This window comes from Taudactylus pleione, unplaced genomic scaffold (assembly GCF_031769625.1).
Source record: "Taudactylus pleione unplaced genomic scaffold, aTauple2 ptg000967l, whole genome shotgun sequence".
Classification (NCBI taxonomy): Eukaryota; Metazoa; Chordata; class Amphibia; order Anura; family Myobatrachidae; genus Taudactylus; species Taudactylus pleione.
Genome location: NW_028285368.1, coordinates 12147501 through 12160000, shown reverse-complemented (window position 1 = coordinate 12160000; position 12500 = coordinate 12147501). Strand labels below are relative to the sequence as shown.

General features: G+C 37.8%; 9 non-coding genes and 44 pseudogenes across 9 annotated transcripts; all 53 read left to right on the top strand.

Moving 5' to 3' along the window:
* LOC148468806 (5S ribosomal RNA) overlaps nt 1-109 on the top strand; it is a 119-nt pseudogene extending 10 nt beyond the window's left edge.
* Nucleotides 110-225: 116 nt separating this feature from the next.
* On the top strand, nt 226-344 carry LOC148468805 (5S ribosomal RNA; annotated as a pseudogene).
* Nucleotides 345-459: 115 nt separating this feature from the next.
* On the top strand, nt 460-578 carry LOC148468804 (5S ribosomal RNA; annotated as a pseudogene).
* A 116-nt stretch (nt 579-694) lies between these two features.
* Nucleotides 695-813, top strand: LOC148468803 (5S ribosomal RNA; annotated as a pseudogene).
* A 116-nt stretch (nt 814-929) lies between these two features.
* LOC148468802 (5S ribosomal RNA) lies at nt 930-1048 on the top strand (annotated as a pseudogene).
* Nucleotides 1049-1164: 116 nt separating this feature from the next.
* LOC148468801 (5S ribosomal RNA) lies at nt 1165-1283 on the top strand (annotated as a pseudogene).
* Nucleotides 1284-1399: 116 nt separating this feature from the next.
* Nucleotides 1400-1518, top strand: LOC148468800 (5S ribosomal RNA; annotated as a pseudogene).
* Nucleotides 1519-1633: 115 nt separating this feature from the next.
* On the top strand, nt 1634-1752 carry LOC148468799 (5S ribosomal RNA; annotated as a pseudogene).
* Nucleotides 1753-1867: 115 nt separating this feature from the next.
* Nucleotides 1868-1986, top strand: LOC148468798 (5S ribosomal RNA; annotated as a pseudogene).
* A 116-nt stretch (nt 1987-2102) lies between these two features.
* Nucleotides 2103-2221, top strand: LOC148468797 (5S ribosomal RNA). The gene has a single exon (XR_015873636.1). It is a non-coding gene; the product is annotated as a 5S ribosomal RNA (ribosomal RNA).
* A 116-nt stretch (nt 2222-2337) lies between these two features.
* LOC148468796 (5S ribosomal RNA) lies at nt 2338-2456 on the top strand (annotated as a pseudogene).
* Nucleotides 2457-2571: 115 nt separating this feature from the next.
* Nucleotides 2572-2690, top strand: LOC148468795 (5S ribosomal RNA; annotated as a pseudogene).
* Nucleotides 2691-2806: 116 nt separating this feature from the next.
* LOC148468794 (5S ribosomal RNA) lies at nt 2807-2925 on the top strand (annotated as a pseudogene).
* A 115-nt stretch (nt 2926-3040) lies between these two features.
* LOC148468793 (5S ribosomal RNA) lies at nt 3041-3159 on the top strand (annotated as a pseudogene).
* A 116-nt stretch (nt 3160-3275) lies between these two features.
* Nucleotides 3276-3394, top strand: LOC148468792 (5S ribosomal RNA; annotated as a pseudogene).
* Nucleotides 3395-3509: 115 nt separating this feature from the next.
* LOC148468791 (5S ribosomal RNA) lies at nt 3510-3628 on the top strand. Its single transcript, XR_015874384.1, has one exon. It is a non-coding gene; the product is annotated as a 5S ribosomal RNA (ribosomal RNA).
* A 116-nt stretch (nt 3629-3744) lies between these two features.
* On the top strand, nt 3745-3863 carry LOC148468790 (5S ribosomal RNA; annotated as a pseudogene).
* Nucleotides 3864-3979: 116 nt separating this feature from the next.
* On the top strand, nt 3980-4098 carry LOC148468789 (5S ribosomal RNA; annotated as a pseudogene).
* A 115-nt stretch (nt 4099-4213) lies between these two features.
* On the top strand, nt 4214-4332 carry LOC148468788 (5S ribosomal RNA; annotated as a pseudogene).
* A 116-nt stretch (nt 4333-4448) lies between these two features.
* LOC148468787 (5S ribosomal RNA) lies at nt 4449-4567 on the top strand (annotated as a pseudogene).
* Nucleotides 4568-4683: 116 nt separating this feature from the next.
* LOC148468786 (5S ribosomal RNA) lies at nt 4684-4802 on the top strand (annotated as a pseudogene).
* Nucleotides 4803-4917: 115 nt separating this feature from the next.
* Nucleotides 4918-5036, top strand: LOC148468785 (5S ribosomal RNA). Its single transcript, XR_015873871.1, has one exon. It is a non-coding gene; the product is annotated as a 5S ribosomal RNA (ribosomal RNA).
* Nucleotides 5037-5152: 116 nt separating this feature from the next.
* Nucleotides 5153-5271, top strand: LOC148468784 (5S ribosomal RNA; annotated as a pseudogene).
* Nucleotides 5272-5387: 116 nt separating this feature from the next.
* Nucleotides 5388-5506, top strand: LOC148468783 (5S ribosomal RNA; annotated as a pseudogene).
* A 115-nt stretch (nt 5507-5621) lies between these two features.
* On the top strand, nt 5622-5740 carry LOC148468782 (5S ribosomal RNA). Its single transcript, XR_015874131.1, has one exon. It is a non-coding gene; the product is annotated as a 5S ribosomal RNA (ribosomal RNA).
* A 116-nt stretch (nt 5741-5856) lies between these two features.
* On the top strand, nt 5857-5975 carry LOC148468781 (5S ribosomal RNA; annotated as a pseudogene).
* A 116-nt stretch (nt 5976-6091) lies between these two features.
* Nucleotides 6092-6210, top strand: LOC148468780 (5S ribosomal RNA; annotated as a pseudogene).
* Nucleotides 6211-6326: 116 nt separating this feature from the next.
* Nucleotides 6327-6445, top strand: LOC148468779 (5S ribosomal RNA; annotated as a pseudogene).
* Nucleotides 6446-6561: 116 nt separating this feature from the next.
* On the top strand, nt 6562-6680 carry LOC148468778 (5S ribosomal RNA; annotated as a pseudogene).
* Nucleotides 6681-6796: 116 nt separating this feature from the next.
* LOC148468777 (5S ribosomal RNA) lies at nt 6797-6915 on the top strand (annotated as a pseudogene).
* A 115-nt stretch (nt 6916-7030) lies between these two features.
* Nucleotides 7031-7149, top strand: LOC148468776 (5S ribosomal RNA; annotated as a pseudogene).
* Nucleotides 7150-7265: 116 nt separating this feature from the next.
* LOC148468775 (5S ribosomal RNA) lies at nt 7266-7384 on the top strand (annotated as a pseudogene).
* Nucleotides 7385-7499: 115 nt separating this feature from the next.
* LOC148468774 (5S ribosomal RNA) lies at nt 7500-7618 on the top strand (annotated as a pseudogene).
* A 116-nt stretch (nt 7619-7734) lies between these two features.
* Nucleotides 7735-7853, top strand: LOC148468773 (5S ribosomal RNA; annotated as a pseudogene).
* Nucleotides 7854-7969: 116 nt separating this feature from the next.
* Nucleotides 7970-8088, top strand: LOC148468772 (5S ribosomal RNA; annotated as a pseudogene).
* Nucleotides 8089-8203: 115 nt separating this feature from the next.
* LOC148468771 (5S ribosomal RNA) lies at nt 8204-8322 on the top strand. Its single transcript, XR_015874382.1, has one exon. It is a non-coding gene; the product is annotated as a 5S ribosomal RNA (ribosomal RNA).
* A 116-nt stretch (nt 8323-8438) lies between these two features.
* LOC148468770 (5S ribosomal RNA) lies at nt 8439-8557 on the top strand. Its single transcript, XR_015874104.1, has one exon. It is a non-coding gene; the product is annotated as a 5S ribosomal RNA (ribosomal RNA).
* A 116-nt stretch (nt 8558-8673) lies between these two features.
* On the top strand, nt 8674-8792 carry LOC148468769 (5S ribosomal RNA; annotated as a pseudogene).
* A 115-nt stretch (nt 8793-8907) lies between these two features.
* On the top strand, nt 8908-9026 carry LOC148468768 (5S ribosomal RNA). The gene has a single exon (XR_015874130.1). It is a non-coding gene; the product is annotated as a 5S ribosomal RNA (ribosomal RNA).
* A 116-nt stretch (nt 9027-9142) lies between these two features.
* On the top strand, nt 9143-9261 carry LOC148468767 (5S ribosomal RNA; annotated as a pseudogene).
* A 116-nt stretch (nt 9262-9377) lies between these two features.
* Nucleotides 9378-9496, top strand: LOC148468766 (5S ribosomal RNA; annotated as a pseudogene).
* Nucleotides 9497-9612: 116 nt separating this feature from the next.
* Nucleotides 9613-9731, top strand: LOC148468765 (5S ribosomal RNA; annotated as a pseudogene).
* Nucleotides 9732-9847: 116 nt separating this feature from the next.
* On the top strand, nt 9848-9966 carry LOC148468764 (5S ribosomal RNA; annotated as a pseudogene).
* Nucleotides 9967-10081: 115 nt separating this feature from the next.
* LOC148468763 (5S ribosomal RNA) lies at nt 10082-10200 on the top strand. Its single transcript, XR_015874128.1, has one exon. It is a non-coding gene; the product is annotated as a 5S ribosomal RNA (ribosomal RNA).
* Nucleotides 10201-10316: 116 nt separating this feature from the next.
* LOC148468762 (5S ribosomal RNA) lies at nt 10317-10435 on the top strand. The gene has a single exon (XR_015873901.1). It is a non-coding gene; the product is annotated as a 5S ribosomal RNA (ribosomal RNA).
* Nucleotides 10436-10551: 116 nt separating this feature from the next.
* On the top strand, nt 10552-10670 carry LOC148468761 (5S ribosomal RNA; annotated as a pseudogene).
* Nucleotides 10671-11020: 350 nt separating this feature from the next.
* On the top strand, nt 11021-11139 carry LOC148468760 (5S ribosomal RNA; annotated as a pseudogene).
* Nucleotides 11140-11255: 116 nt separating this feature from the next.
* LOC148468759 (5S ribosomal RNA) lies at nt 11256-11374 on the top strand (annotated as a pseudogene).
* Nucleotides 11375-11490: 116 nt separating this feature from the next.
* On the top strand, nt 11491-11609 carry LOC148468758 (5S ribosomal RNA; annotated as a pseudogene).
* A 116-nt stretch (nt 11610-11725) lies between these two features.
* LOC148468757 (5S ribosomal RNA) lies at nt 11726-11844 on the top strand (annotated as a pseudogene).
* A 115-nt stretch (nt 11845-11959) lies between these two features.
* LOC148468756 (5S ribosomal RNA) lies at nt 11960-12078 on the top strand (annotated as a pseudogene).
* Nucleotides 12079-12193: 115 nt separating this feature from the next.
* LOC148468755 (5S ribosomal RNA) lies at nt 12194-12312 on the top strand (annotated as a pseudogene).
* Nucleotides 12313-12428: 116 nt separating this feature from the next.
* The window catches only part of LOC148468754 (5S ribosomal RNA), a 119-nt pseudogene continuing 47 nt past the window's right edge, over nt 12429-12500 (top strand).

Sequence of the window (12500 nt, the reverse complement as noted above, 5' to 3'; positions counted from 1 at the left end):
AAACCACACAGGACATGACCAATCTCGTCTGAACTTGGAAGCTATGCAGTGTTGGGCCTGGTTAGTACTTGGATGGGAGACCACCTGGGAATACCAGGTGCTGTAGGTAATTTTATACTGCCATAACATTCTTTTCTATTACATTTTACATTTAATTTTTTCAACTTCTCAATGAATTTACTTGAGTTAAGAAGTAATAGAGGTCTAAAATTAATGTTTTTGAGCACCTACAGCCAAACCACACTGGACATGCCCAATATCGTCTGATATTGGAAGCTATGCAGTGTTGGGCCTGGTTAGTACTTGAATGGGAGACCACCTGGGAATACCAGGTGCTGTAGGTAATTTTATACTGCCATAACATTCTTTTCCATTACATTTTACATTTCATTTTTCAACTTATCATTGAATTTACTTGAGTTAAGAAGTAAAAGAGGTCTAAAGATAATGTTTTTGAGCACCTACAGCCAAACCACACTGGACATGCCCAATCTCGTCTGATCTTGGAAGCTATGCAGTGGTGGGCCAGGTTAGTATTTGGATTGGAGACCACCTAGGAATCCCAGGTGGTGTAGGTAATTTTATACTGCCATAACAGTCTTTTCTACTACATTTTACATTTAATTTTTTCAACTTATCAATGAATTTACTTGAGTTAAGAAGTAATAGAGGTCTAAAGTTAATGCTTTTGAGCACCTACAGCCAAACCACACTGGACATGCCCAATCTCGTCTGATCTTGGAAGCTATGCAGTGTTGGGCCTGGTTAGTACTTCGAGGGGAGACCACCTGGGAATACCAGGTGCTGTAGGTAATTTTATATAGCCATTACATTCTTTTCTATTACATTTTACATTACATTTTTTCAACTTATCAATGAGTTTTCTTGAGTTAAGAAGTAAAAGAGGTCTAAAGTTAATGTTTTTGAGCACCTACAGTCAAACCACACTGGACATGCCCAATCTCGTCTGATCTTGGAAGCTATGCAGTGTTGGGCCTGGTTAGTACTTGGATGGGAAACCACCTGGGAATACCAGGTGCTGTAGGTAATTTTATACTGCCATAACATTCTTTTCTATTACATTTTACATTTAATTTTTTCAACTTATCAATGAATTTACTTGAGTTAAGAAGTAATAGAGGTCTATATTTAATGCTTTTGAGCACCTACAGCCAAACCACACTGGACATGCCCAATCTCGTCTGATCTTGTAAGCTTTGCAGTGTTGGGCCTGGTTAGTACTTGCATGGGAGACCACCTGAGAATACCAGTTGCTGTAGGTAATTTTATACTGCCATAACATTCTTTTCTATTACATTTTACATTTAATTTTTTCAACTTATCAATGAATTTACTTGAGTTAAGAAGTAATAGAGGTCTTAAGTTAATGGCTTTGGGCACCTACAGCCAAACCACACTGGACATGCCCAATCTCGTCTGATCTTGGAAGCTATGCAGTGTTGGGCCTGGTTAGTACTTGGATGGGAGACCACCTGGGAATACCAGGAGCTGTAGGTAATTTTATACTGCCAAAACTTTCTTTTCTATTACATTTTACATTTCATTTTTCAACTTATCATTGAATTTTCTTGAGTTAAGAAGTAATAGATGTCAAAAGTTAATGCTTTTGAGCACCTACAGCCAAACCACACTGGACATGCCCAATCTCGTTTGATTTTGGAAGCTATGCAGTGTTGGGCCTGGTTAGTACTTAGATGGGAGACCACCTGGGAATACCAGGTGCTGTAGGTAATTTTATACTGCCATAACATTCTTTTCTATTACATTTTACATTTCATTTTTCAACTTATCATTGAATTTAATTGAGTTAAGAAGTAAAAGAGGTCTAAAGTTAATGTTTTTAAGCACCTACAGCCAAACCACACTGTACATGCCCAATCTCGTCTGATCTTGGAAGCTATGCAGTGTTGGGCCTGGTTAGTACTTGGATGGAAGACCACCTAGGAATCCCAGGTGCTGTAGGTAATTTTATACTGCCATAACAGTCTATTCTATTACATTTTACATTTAATTTTTTCAACTTATCAATGAATTTACTTGAGTTAATTAGTAATAGAGGTCAAAAGTTAATGCTTTTGAGCACCTACAGCCAAACCACACTGGACATGCCCAATCTCGTTTGATCTTGGAAGCTATGCAGTGTTGGGCCTGGTTAGTACTTGGATGGGAGACCACCTGGGAATACCAGGTGCTGTAGGTAATTTTATACTGCCATAACATTCTTTTCTATTACATTTTACATTTAATTTTTTCAACTTATCAATGAATTTACTTGAGTTAAGAAGTAATAGAGGTCTAAAGTTAATGGTTTTGGGCACCTACAGGCAAACCAAACTGGACATGCCCAATATCATCTGATCTTGGAAGCTATGCAGTGTTGGGCCTGGTTAGTACTTGGATGGGAGACGACCTGGGAATACCAGGTGCTGTAGGTAACATTATACTGCCATAACATTCTTTTATATTACATTTTACATTTCATTTTTCAACTTATCATTGAATTTACTTGAGTTAAGAAGTAAAAGAGGTCTAAAGTTAATATTTTTGAGCACCTACAGCCAAACCACACTGGACATGCCCAATCTTGTCTGATCTTGGAAGCTATGCAGAGTTGAGCCTGGTTAGTCCTTGGATGGGAGACCACCTGGAAATACCAGGTGCTGTAGGTAATTTTATGCAGCCATAACATTCTTTTCTATTACATTTTACATTTAATTTTTTCAACTTATCAATGAATTTACTTGAGTTAAGAAGTAATAGAGGTCTTAAGTTAATGGCTTTGGGCACCTACAGCCAAACCACACTGGACATGCCCAATCTCGTCTGATCTTGGAAGCTATGCAGTGTTGGGCCTGGTTAGTACTTGGATGGGAGACCACCTGGGAATACCAGGAGCTGTAGGTAATTTTATACTGTCATAACATTCTTTTCTATTACATTTTACATTTCATTTTTCAACTAATCATTGAATTTACTTGAGTTAAGAAGTAAAAGAGGCCTAAAGTTAATGTTTTTGAGCACCTACAGCCAAACCACACTGGACATGCCCAATCTCGACTGAACTTGGAAGCTATGCAGTGTTGGGCCTGGTTAGTACTTGGATGGGAGACCATCTGGGAATACCAGGTGCTGTAGGTAATTTTATACTGCCATAACATTCTTTTCTATTACATTTTACATTTAATTTTTTCAACTTATCAATGAATTTACTTGAGTTAAGAAGTAATAGAGGTCTAAAGTTAATGGTTTTGGGCAACTACAGCCAAACCACACTGGACATGCCCAATCTCGTCTGATCTTGGAAGCTATGCAGTGTTGGGCCTGGTTAGTACTTGGATGGGAGACCACCTGGGAATGTCAGGTGCTGTAGGTAATTTAATACTGCCATAACATTCTTTTCTATTACATTTTACATTTCATTTTTCAACTAATCATTGAATTTACTTGAGTTAAGAAGTAAAAGAGGTCTAAAGTTAATGTTTTTGAGCACCTACAGCCAAACCACACTGGACATGCCCAATCTCGTCTGAACTTGGAAGCTATGCAGTGTTGGGCCTGGTTAGTACTTGGATGGGGGACCACCTGGGAATACCAGGTGCTGTAGGTAATTTTATACTGCCAAAACATTCTTTTCTATTACATTTTACATTTAATTTTTTCAACTTATCAATGAATTTACTTGAGTTAAGAAGTAATAGAGGTCTAAAGTTAATGTGTTTGAGGATCTACAGCCAAACCACACTGGACATGCCAAATCTTGTCTGACCTTGAAAGCTATGCAGTGTTGGGCCTGGTTAGTACTTGGATGGGAGACCACCTGGGAATACCAGGAGCTGTAGGTAATTTTATACTGCCATAACATTCTTTTCTATTACATTTTACATTTAATTTTTTCAACTTATCAATGAATTTACTTGAGTTAAGAAGTAATAGAGGTCTAAAATTATTGGTTTGGGGCACCTACAGCCAAAGCACACTGGACATGCCCAATATCGTCTGATCTTGGAAGCTATGCAGTGTTGGGCCTGGTTAGTACTTGGATGGGAGACCACCTAGGAATCCCAGGTGCTGTAGGTAATTTTATACTGCCATAACATTCTTTTCTATTACATTTTACATTTCATTTTTCAACTAATCATTGAATTTACTTGAGTTAAGAAGTAAAAGAGGTCTAAAATTAATGTTTTTGAGCACCTACAGCCAAACCACACTGGACATGCCCAATATCGACTGAACTTGGAAGCTATGCAGTGTTGGGCCTGGTTAGTACTTGGATGGGTGACCACCTAGGAATCCCAGGTTCTGTAGGTAATTTTATACTGCCATAACAGTCTATTCTATTACATTTTACATTTAATTTTTTCAACTTATCAATGAATTTACTTGAGTTAAGAAGTAATAGAGGTCAAAAGTTAATGCTTTTGAGCACCTACAGCCAAACCACACTGGACATTCCCAATCTCGTTTGATCTTGGAAGCTATGCAGTGTTGGGCCTGGTTAGTACTTGGACGGGAGACCACCTGGGAATACAAGGTGTTGTAGGTAATTTTATACTGCCATAACATTCTTTTCTATTACATTTTACATTTAATTTTTTCAACTTATCAATGAATTTACTTGAGTTAAGAAGTAATTGAGGTCTAAAGTTAAAGGTTTTGGGCACCTACAGCCAAACCACACTGGACATGCCCAATATCATCTGATCTTGGAAACTATGCAGTGTTGGGCCTGGTTAGTACTTGGATTGGAGACCACCTGGGAATGTCAGGTGCTGTAGGTAATTTAATACTGCCATAACATTCTTTTCTATTACATTTTACATTTCATTTTTCAACTAATCATTGAATTTACTTGAGTTAAGAAGTAAAAGAGGTCTAAAGTTAATGTTTTTGAGCACCTACAGCCAAACCACACTGGACATGCCCAATCTCGTCTGAACTTGGAAGCTATGCAGTGTTGGGCCTGGTTAGTACTTGGATGGGGGACCACCTGGGAATATCAGGTGCTGTAGGTAATTTTATACTGCCATAACATTCTTTTCTATTACATTTTACATTTAATTTTTTCAACTTATCAATGAATTTACTTGAGTTAAGAAGTAATAGAGGTCTAAAGTTAATGTGTTTGAGGATCTACAGCCAAACCACACTGGACATGCCAAATCTTGTCTGACCTTGAAAGCTATGCAGTGTTGGGCCTGGTTAGTACTTGGATGGGAGACCACCTGGGAATACCAGGAGCTGTAAGTAATTTTATACTGCCATAACATTCTTTTCTATTACATTTTACATTTAATTTTTTCAACTTATCAATGAATTTACTTGAGTTAAGAAGTAATAGAGGTCTAAAATTATTGGTTTGGGGCACCTACAGCCAAAGCACACTGGACATGCCCAATATTGTCTGATCTTGGAAACTATGCAGTGTTGGGCCTGGTTAGTACTTGGATGGGAGACCACCTAGGAATCCCAGGTGCTGTAGGTAATTTTATACTGCCATAACATTCTTTTCTATTACATTTTTCATTTCATTTTTCAACTAATCATTGAATTTACTTGAGTTAAGAAGTAAAAGAGGTCTAAAGTTAATGTTTTTGAGCACCTACAGCCAAACCACACTGGAAATGCCCAATCTCGACTGAACTTGGAAGCTATGCAGTGTTGGGCCTGGTTAGTACTTGGATGGGAGACCACCTGGGAATACCAGGTGCTGTAGGTAATTTTATACTGCCATAACATTTTTTTCTATTACATTTTACATTTAATTTTTTCAACTTATCAATGAATTTACTTGAGTTAAGAAGTAATAGAGGTCTAAAGTTAATGTTTTTGAGCACCTACAGCCAAACCACACAGGACATGCCTAATCTCGTCTGAACTTGGAAGCTATGCAGTGTTGGGCCTGGTTAGTACTTGGATGGGAGACCACCTGGGAATACCAGGTGCTGTAGGTAATTTTATATAGCCATTACATTCTTTTCTATTACATTTTACATTACATTTTTTCAACTTATCAATGAATTTTCTTGAGTTAAGAAGTAAAAGAGGTCTAAAGTTAACGTTTTTGAGCACCTACAGTCAAACCACACTGGACATGCCCAATCTCGTCTGATCTTGGAAGCTATGCAGTGTTGGGCCTGGTTAGTACTTGGATGGGAAACCACCTGGGAATACCAGGTGCTGTAGGTAATTTTATACTGCCATAACATTCTTTTCTATTACATTTTACATTTAATTTTTTCAACTTATCAATGAATTTACTTGAGTTAAGAAGTAATAGAGGTCTAAATTTAATGCTTTTGAGCACCTACAGCCAAACCACACTGGACATGCCCAATCTCGTCTGATCTTGTAAGCTTTGCTGTGTTGGGCCTGGTTTGTACTTGGATGGGAGACCACCTGAGAATACCAGTTGCTGTAGGAAATTTTATACAGCCAAAACATTCTTTTCTATTACATTTTACATTTAATTTTTTCAACTTATCAATGAATTTACTTGAGTTAAGAATTAAAAGAGGTCTAAAGTTAATGTTTTTGAGCACCTACTGCCAAACCACACTGGACATGCCCAATCTTGTTTGATCTTGGAAGCTATGCAGTGTTGGGCCTGGTTAGAACTTGCATGGGAGACCACCTGGAAATACCAGGTGCTGTAGGTAATTTTATACTGCCATAACATTCTTTTCTATTACATTTTACATTAAATTTTTTCAACTTATCAATGGATTTACTTGAGTTAAGAAGTAATAGAGGTCTTAAGTTAATGACTTTGGGCACCTACAGCCAAACCGCATTGGACATGCCCAATCTCATCTGATCTTGGAAGCTATGCAGTGTTGGGCCTGGTTAGTACTTGGATGGGAGACCACCTGGGAATACCAGGAGATGTAGGTAATTTTATACTGCCATAACATTCTTTTCTATTACATTTTACATTTCATTTTTCAACTAATCATTGAATTTACTTGAGTTAAGAAGTAAAAGAGGCCTAAAGTTAATGTTTTTGAGCACCTACAGCCAAACCACACTGGACATGCCCAATCTCGACTGAACTTGGAAGCTATGCAGTGTTGGGCCTGGTTAGTACTTGAATGGGAGACCATCTGGGAATACCAGGTGCTGTAGGTAATTTTATACTGCCATAACATTCTTTTCTATTACATTTTACATTTAATTTTTTCAACTTATCAATGAATTTACTTGAGTTAAGAAGTAATAGAGGTCTAAAGTTAATGGTTTTGGGCAACTACAGCCAAACCACACTGGACATGCCCAATCTCGTCTGATCTTGGAAGCTATGCAGTGTTGGGCCTGGTTAGTACTTGGATGGGAGACCACCTGGGAATACCAGGAGCTGTAGGTAATTTTATACTGCCAAAACATTCTTTTCTATTACATTTTACATTTCATTTTTCAACTTATCATTGAATTTACTTGAGTTAAGAAGTAAAAGAGGTCTAAAATTAATGTTTTTGAGCACCTACAGCCAAACCATACTGGACATGCCCAATCTCGTCTGATCTTGGAAGCTATGCAGTGTTGGGCCTGGTTAGTACTTGGATGGGAGACCACCTAGGAATCCCTGGTTCTGTAGGTAATTTTATACTGCCATAACAGTCTATTCTATTACATTTTACATTTAATTTTTTCAACTTATCAATGAATTTACTTGAGTTAAGAAGTAATAGAGGTCAAAAGTTAATGCTTTTGAGCACCTACAGCCAAACCACACTGGACATTCCCAATCTCGTTTGATCTTGGAAGCTATGCAGTGTTGGGCCTGGATAGTACTTGGATTGGAGACCACCTGGGAATACCAGGTGCTGTAGGTAATTTTATACTGCCATAACATTCTTTTCTATTACATTATACATTTAATTTTTTCAACTTATCAATGAATTTACTTGAGTTAAGAAGTAATTGAGGTCTAAAGTTAAAGGTTTTGGGCACCTACAGCCAAACCACACTGGACATGCCCAATATCATCTGATCTTGGAAACTATGCAGTGTTGGGCCTGGTTAGTACTTGGACGGGAGACCACCTGGGAATGTCAGGTGCTGTAGGTAATTTAATACTGCCATAACATTCTTTTCTATTACATTTTACATTTCATTTTTCAACTAATCATTGAATTTACTTGAGTTAAGAAGTAAAAGAGGTCTAAAGTTAATGTTTTTGAGCACCTACAGCCAAACCACACTGGACATGCCCAATCTCGTCTGAACTTGGAAGCTATGCAGTGTTGGGCCTGGTTAGTACTTGGATGGGGGACCACCTGGGAATACCAGGTGCTGTAGGTAATTTTATACTGCCATAACATTCTTTTCTATTACATTTTACATTTAATTTTTTCAACTAATCAATGAATTTACTTCAGTTAAGAAGTAATAGAGGTCGAAAGTTAATGTGTTTGAGCACCTACAGCCAAACCACACTGGACATGCCCAATCTCGTCTGAACTTGGAAGCTATGCAGTGTTGGGCCTGGTTAGTACTTGGATGGGAGACCACCTGGGAATACCAGGAGCTGTAGGTAATTTTATACTGCCATAACATTCTTTTCTATTACATTTTACATTTAATTTTTTCAACTTATCAATGAATTTACTTGAGTTAACAAGTAATAGAGGTCTAAAATTATTGGTTTGGGGCACCTACAGCCAAAGCACACTGGACATGCCTAATATCGTCTGATCTTGGAAGCTATGCAGTGTTGGGCCTGGTTAGTACTTGGATGGGAGACCACCTAGGAATCCCAGGTGCTGTAGGTTATTTTATACTGCCATAACATTCTTTTCTATTACATTTTACATTTCATTTTTCAACTAATCATTGAATTTACTTGAGTTAAGAAGTAAAAGAGGTCTAAAGTTAATGTTTTTGAGCACCTACAGCCAAACCACACTGGAAATGCCCAATCTCGACTGAACTTGGAAGCTATGCAGTGTTGGGCCTGGTTAGTACTTGGATGGGAGACCACCTGGGAATACCAGGTGCTGTAGGTAATTTTATACTGCCATAACATTCTTTTCTATTACATTTTACATTTAATTTTTTCAACTTATCAATGAATTTACTTGAGTTAAGAAGTAATAGAGGTCTAAAGTTAATGTTTTTGAGCACCTACAGCCAAACCACACAGGACATGCCCAATCTTGTCTGAACTTGGAAGCTATGCAGTGTTGGGCCTGGTTAGTACTTGGATGGGAGACCACCTGGGAATACCAGGTGCTGTAGGTAATTTTATACTGCCATAACATTCTTTTCTATTACATTTTACATTTAATTTTTTCAACTTATCAATGAATTTACTTGAGTTAAGAAGTAATAGAGGTCTAAAATTAATGTTTTTGAGCACCTACAGCCAAACCACACTGGACATGCCCAATCTCGTCTGAACTTGGATGCTATGCAGTGTTGGGCCTGGTTAGTACTTGGATGGGGGACCACCTGGGAATACCAGGTGCTGTAGGTAATTTTATACTGCCATAACATTCTTTTCTATTACATTTTACATTTAATTTTTTCAACTAATCAATGAATTTACTTCAGTTAAGAAGTAATAGAGGTCGATAGTTAATGTGTTTGAGCACCTACAGCCAAACCACACTGGACATGCCCAATCTCGTCTGAACTTGGAAGCTATGCAGTGTTGGGCCTGGTTAGTACTTGGATGGGAAACCACCTGGGAATACCAGGAGCTGTAGGTAATTTTATACTGCCATAACATTCTTTTCTATTACATTTTACATTTAATTTTTTCAACTTATCAATGAATTTACTTGAGTTAACAAGTAATAGAGGTCTAAAATTATTGGTTTGGGGCACCTACAGCCAAAGCACACTGGACATGCCCAATATCGTCTGATCTTGGAAGCTATGCAGTGTTGGGCCTGGTTAGTACTTGGATGGGAGACCACCTAGGAATCCCAGGTGCTGTAGGTTATTTTATACTGCCATAAAATTCTTTTCTATTACATTTTACATTTCATTTTTCAACTAATCATTGAATTTACTTGAGTTAAGAAGTAAAAGAGGTCTAAAGTTAATGTTTTTGAGCACCTACAGCCAAACCACACTGGAAATGCCCAATCTCGACTGAACTTGGAAGCTATGCAGTGTTGGGCCTGGTTAGTACTTGGATGGGAGACCACCTGGGAATACCAGGTGCTGTAGGTAATTTTATACTGCCATAACATTCTTTTCTATTACATTTTACATTTAATTTTTTCAACTTATCAATGAATTTACTTGAGTTAAGAAGTAATAGAGGTCTAAAGTTAATGTTTTTGAGCACCTACAGCCAAACCACACAGGACATGCCCAATCTCATCTGAACTTGGAAGCTATGCAGTGTTGGGCCTGGTTAGTACTTGGATGGGAGACCACCTGGGAATACCAGGTGCTGTAGGTAATTTTATACTGCCATAACATTCTTTTCTATTACATTTTACATTTAATTTTTTCAACTTATCAATGAATTTACTTGAGTTAAGAAGTAATAGAGGTCTAAAATTAATGTTTTTGAGCACCTACAGCCAAACCACACTGGACATGCCCAATATCGTCTGATATTGGAAGCTATGCAGTGTTGGGCCTGGTTAGTACTTGATTGGGAGACCACCTGGGAATACCAGGTGCTGTAGGTAATTTTATACTGCCATAACATTCTTTTCCATTACATTTTACATTTCATTTTTCAACTTATCATTGAATTTACTTGAGTTAAGAAGTAAAAGAGGTCTAAAGATAATGTTTTTGAGCACTTACAGCCAAACCACACTGGACATGCACAATCTCGTCTGATCTTGGAAGCTATGCAGTGGTGGGCCAGGTTAGTATTTGGATTGGAGACCACCTAGGAATCCCAGGTGGTGTAGGTAATTTTATACTGCCATAACAGTCTTTTCTACTACATTTTACATTTAATTTTTTCAACTTATCAATGAATTTACTTGAGTTAAGAAGTAATAGAGGTCTAAAGTTAATGCTTTTGAGCACCTACAGCCAAACCACACTGGACATGCCCAATCTCGTCTGATCTTGGAAGCTATGCAGTGTTGGGCCTGGTTAGTACTTCGAGGGGAGACCACCTGGGAATACCAGGTGCTGTAGGTAATTTTATATAGCCATTACATTCTTTTCTATTACATTTTACATTACATTTTTTCAACTTATCAATGAGTTTTCTTGAGTTAAGAAGTAAAAGAGGTCTAAAGTTAATGTTTTTGAGCACCTACAGTCAAACCACACTGGACATGCCCAATCTCGTCTGATCTTGGAAGCTATGCAGTGTTGGGCCTGGTTAGTACTTGGATGGGAAACCACCTGGGAATACCAGGTGCTGTAGGTAATTTTATACTGCCATAACATTCTTTTCTATTACATTTTACATTTAATTTTTTCAACTTATCAATGAATTTACTTGAGTTAAGAAGTAATAGAGGTCTATATTTAATGCTTTTGAGCACCTACAGCCAAACCACACTGGACATGCCCAATCTCGTCTGATCTTGTAAGCTTTGCAGTGTTGGGCCTGGTTAGTACTTGCATGGGAGACCACCTGAGAATACCAGTTGCTGTAGGTAATTTTATACTGCCATAACATTCTTTTCTATTACATTTTACATTTAATTTTTTCAACTTATCAATGAATTTACTTGAGTTAAGAAGTAATAGAGGTCTTAAGTTAATGGCTTTGGGCACCTACAGCCAAACCACACTGGACATGCCCAATCTCGTCTGATCTTGGAAGCTATGCAGTGTTGGGCCTGGTTAGTACTTGGATGGGAGACCACCTGGGAATACCAGGAGCTGTAGGTAATTTTATACTGCCAAAACTTTCTTTTCTATTACATTTTACATTTCATTTTTCAACTTATCATTGAATTTACTTGAGTTAAGAAGTAATAGAGGTCAAAAGTTAATGCTTTTGAGCACCTACAGCCAAACCACACTGGACATGCCCAATCTCGTTTGATTTTGGAAGCTATGCAGTGTTGGGCCTGGTTAGTACTTAGATGGGAGACCACCTGGGAATACCAGGTGCTGTAGGTAATTTTATACTGCCATAACATTCTTTTCTATTACATTTTACATTTCATTTTTCAACTTATCATTGAATTTAATTGAGTTAAGAAGTAAAAGAGGTCTAAAGTTAATGTTTTTAAGCACCTACAGCCAAACCACACTGGACATGCCCAATCTCGTCTGATCTTGGAAGCTATGCAGTGTTGGGCCTGGTTAGTACTTGGATGGAAGACCACCTAGGAATCCCAGGTGCTGTAGGTAATTTTATACTGCTATAACAGTCTATTCTATTACATTTTACATTTAATTTTTTCAACTTATCAATGAATTTACTTGAGTTAATAAGTAATAGAGGTCAAAAGTTAATGCTTTTGAGCACCTACAGCCAAACCACACTGGACATGCCCAATCTCGTTTGGTCTTGGAAGCTATGCAGTGTTGGGCCTGGT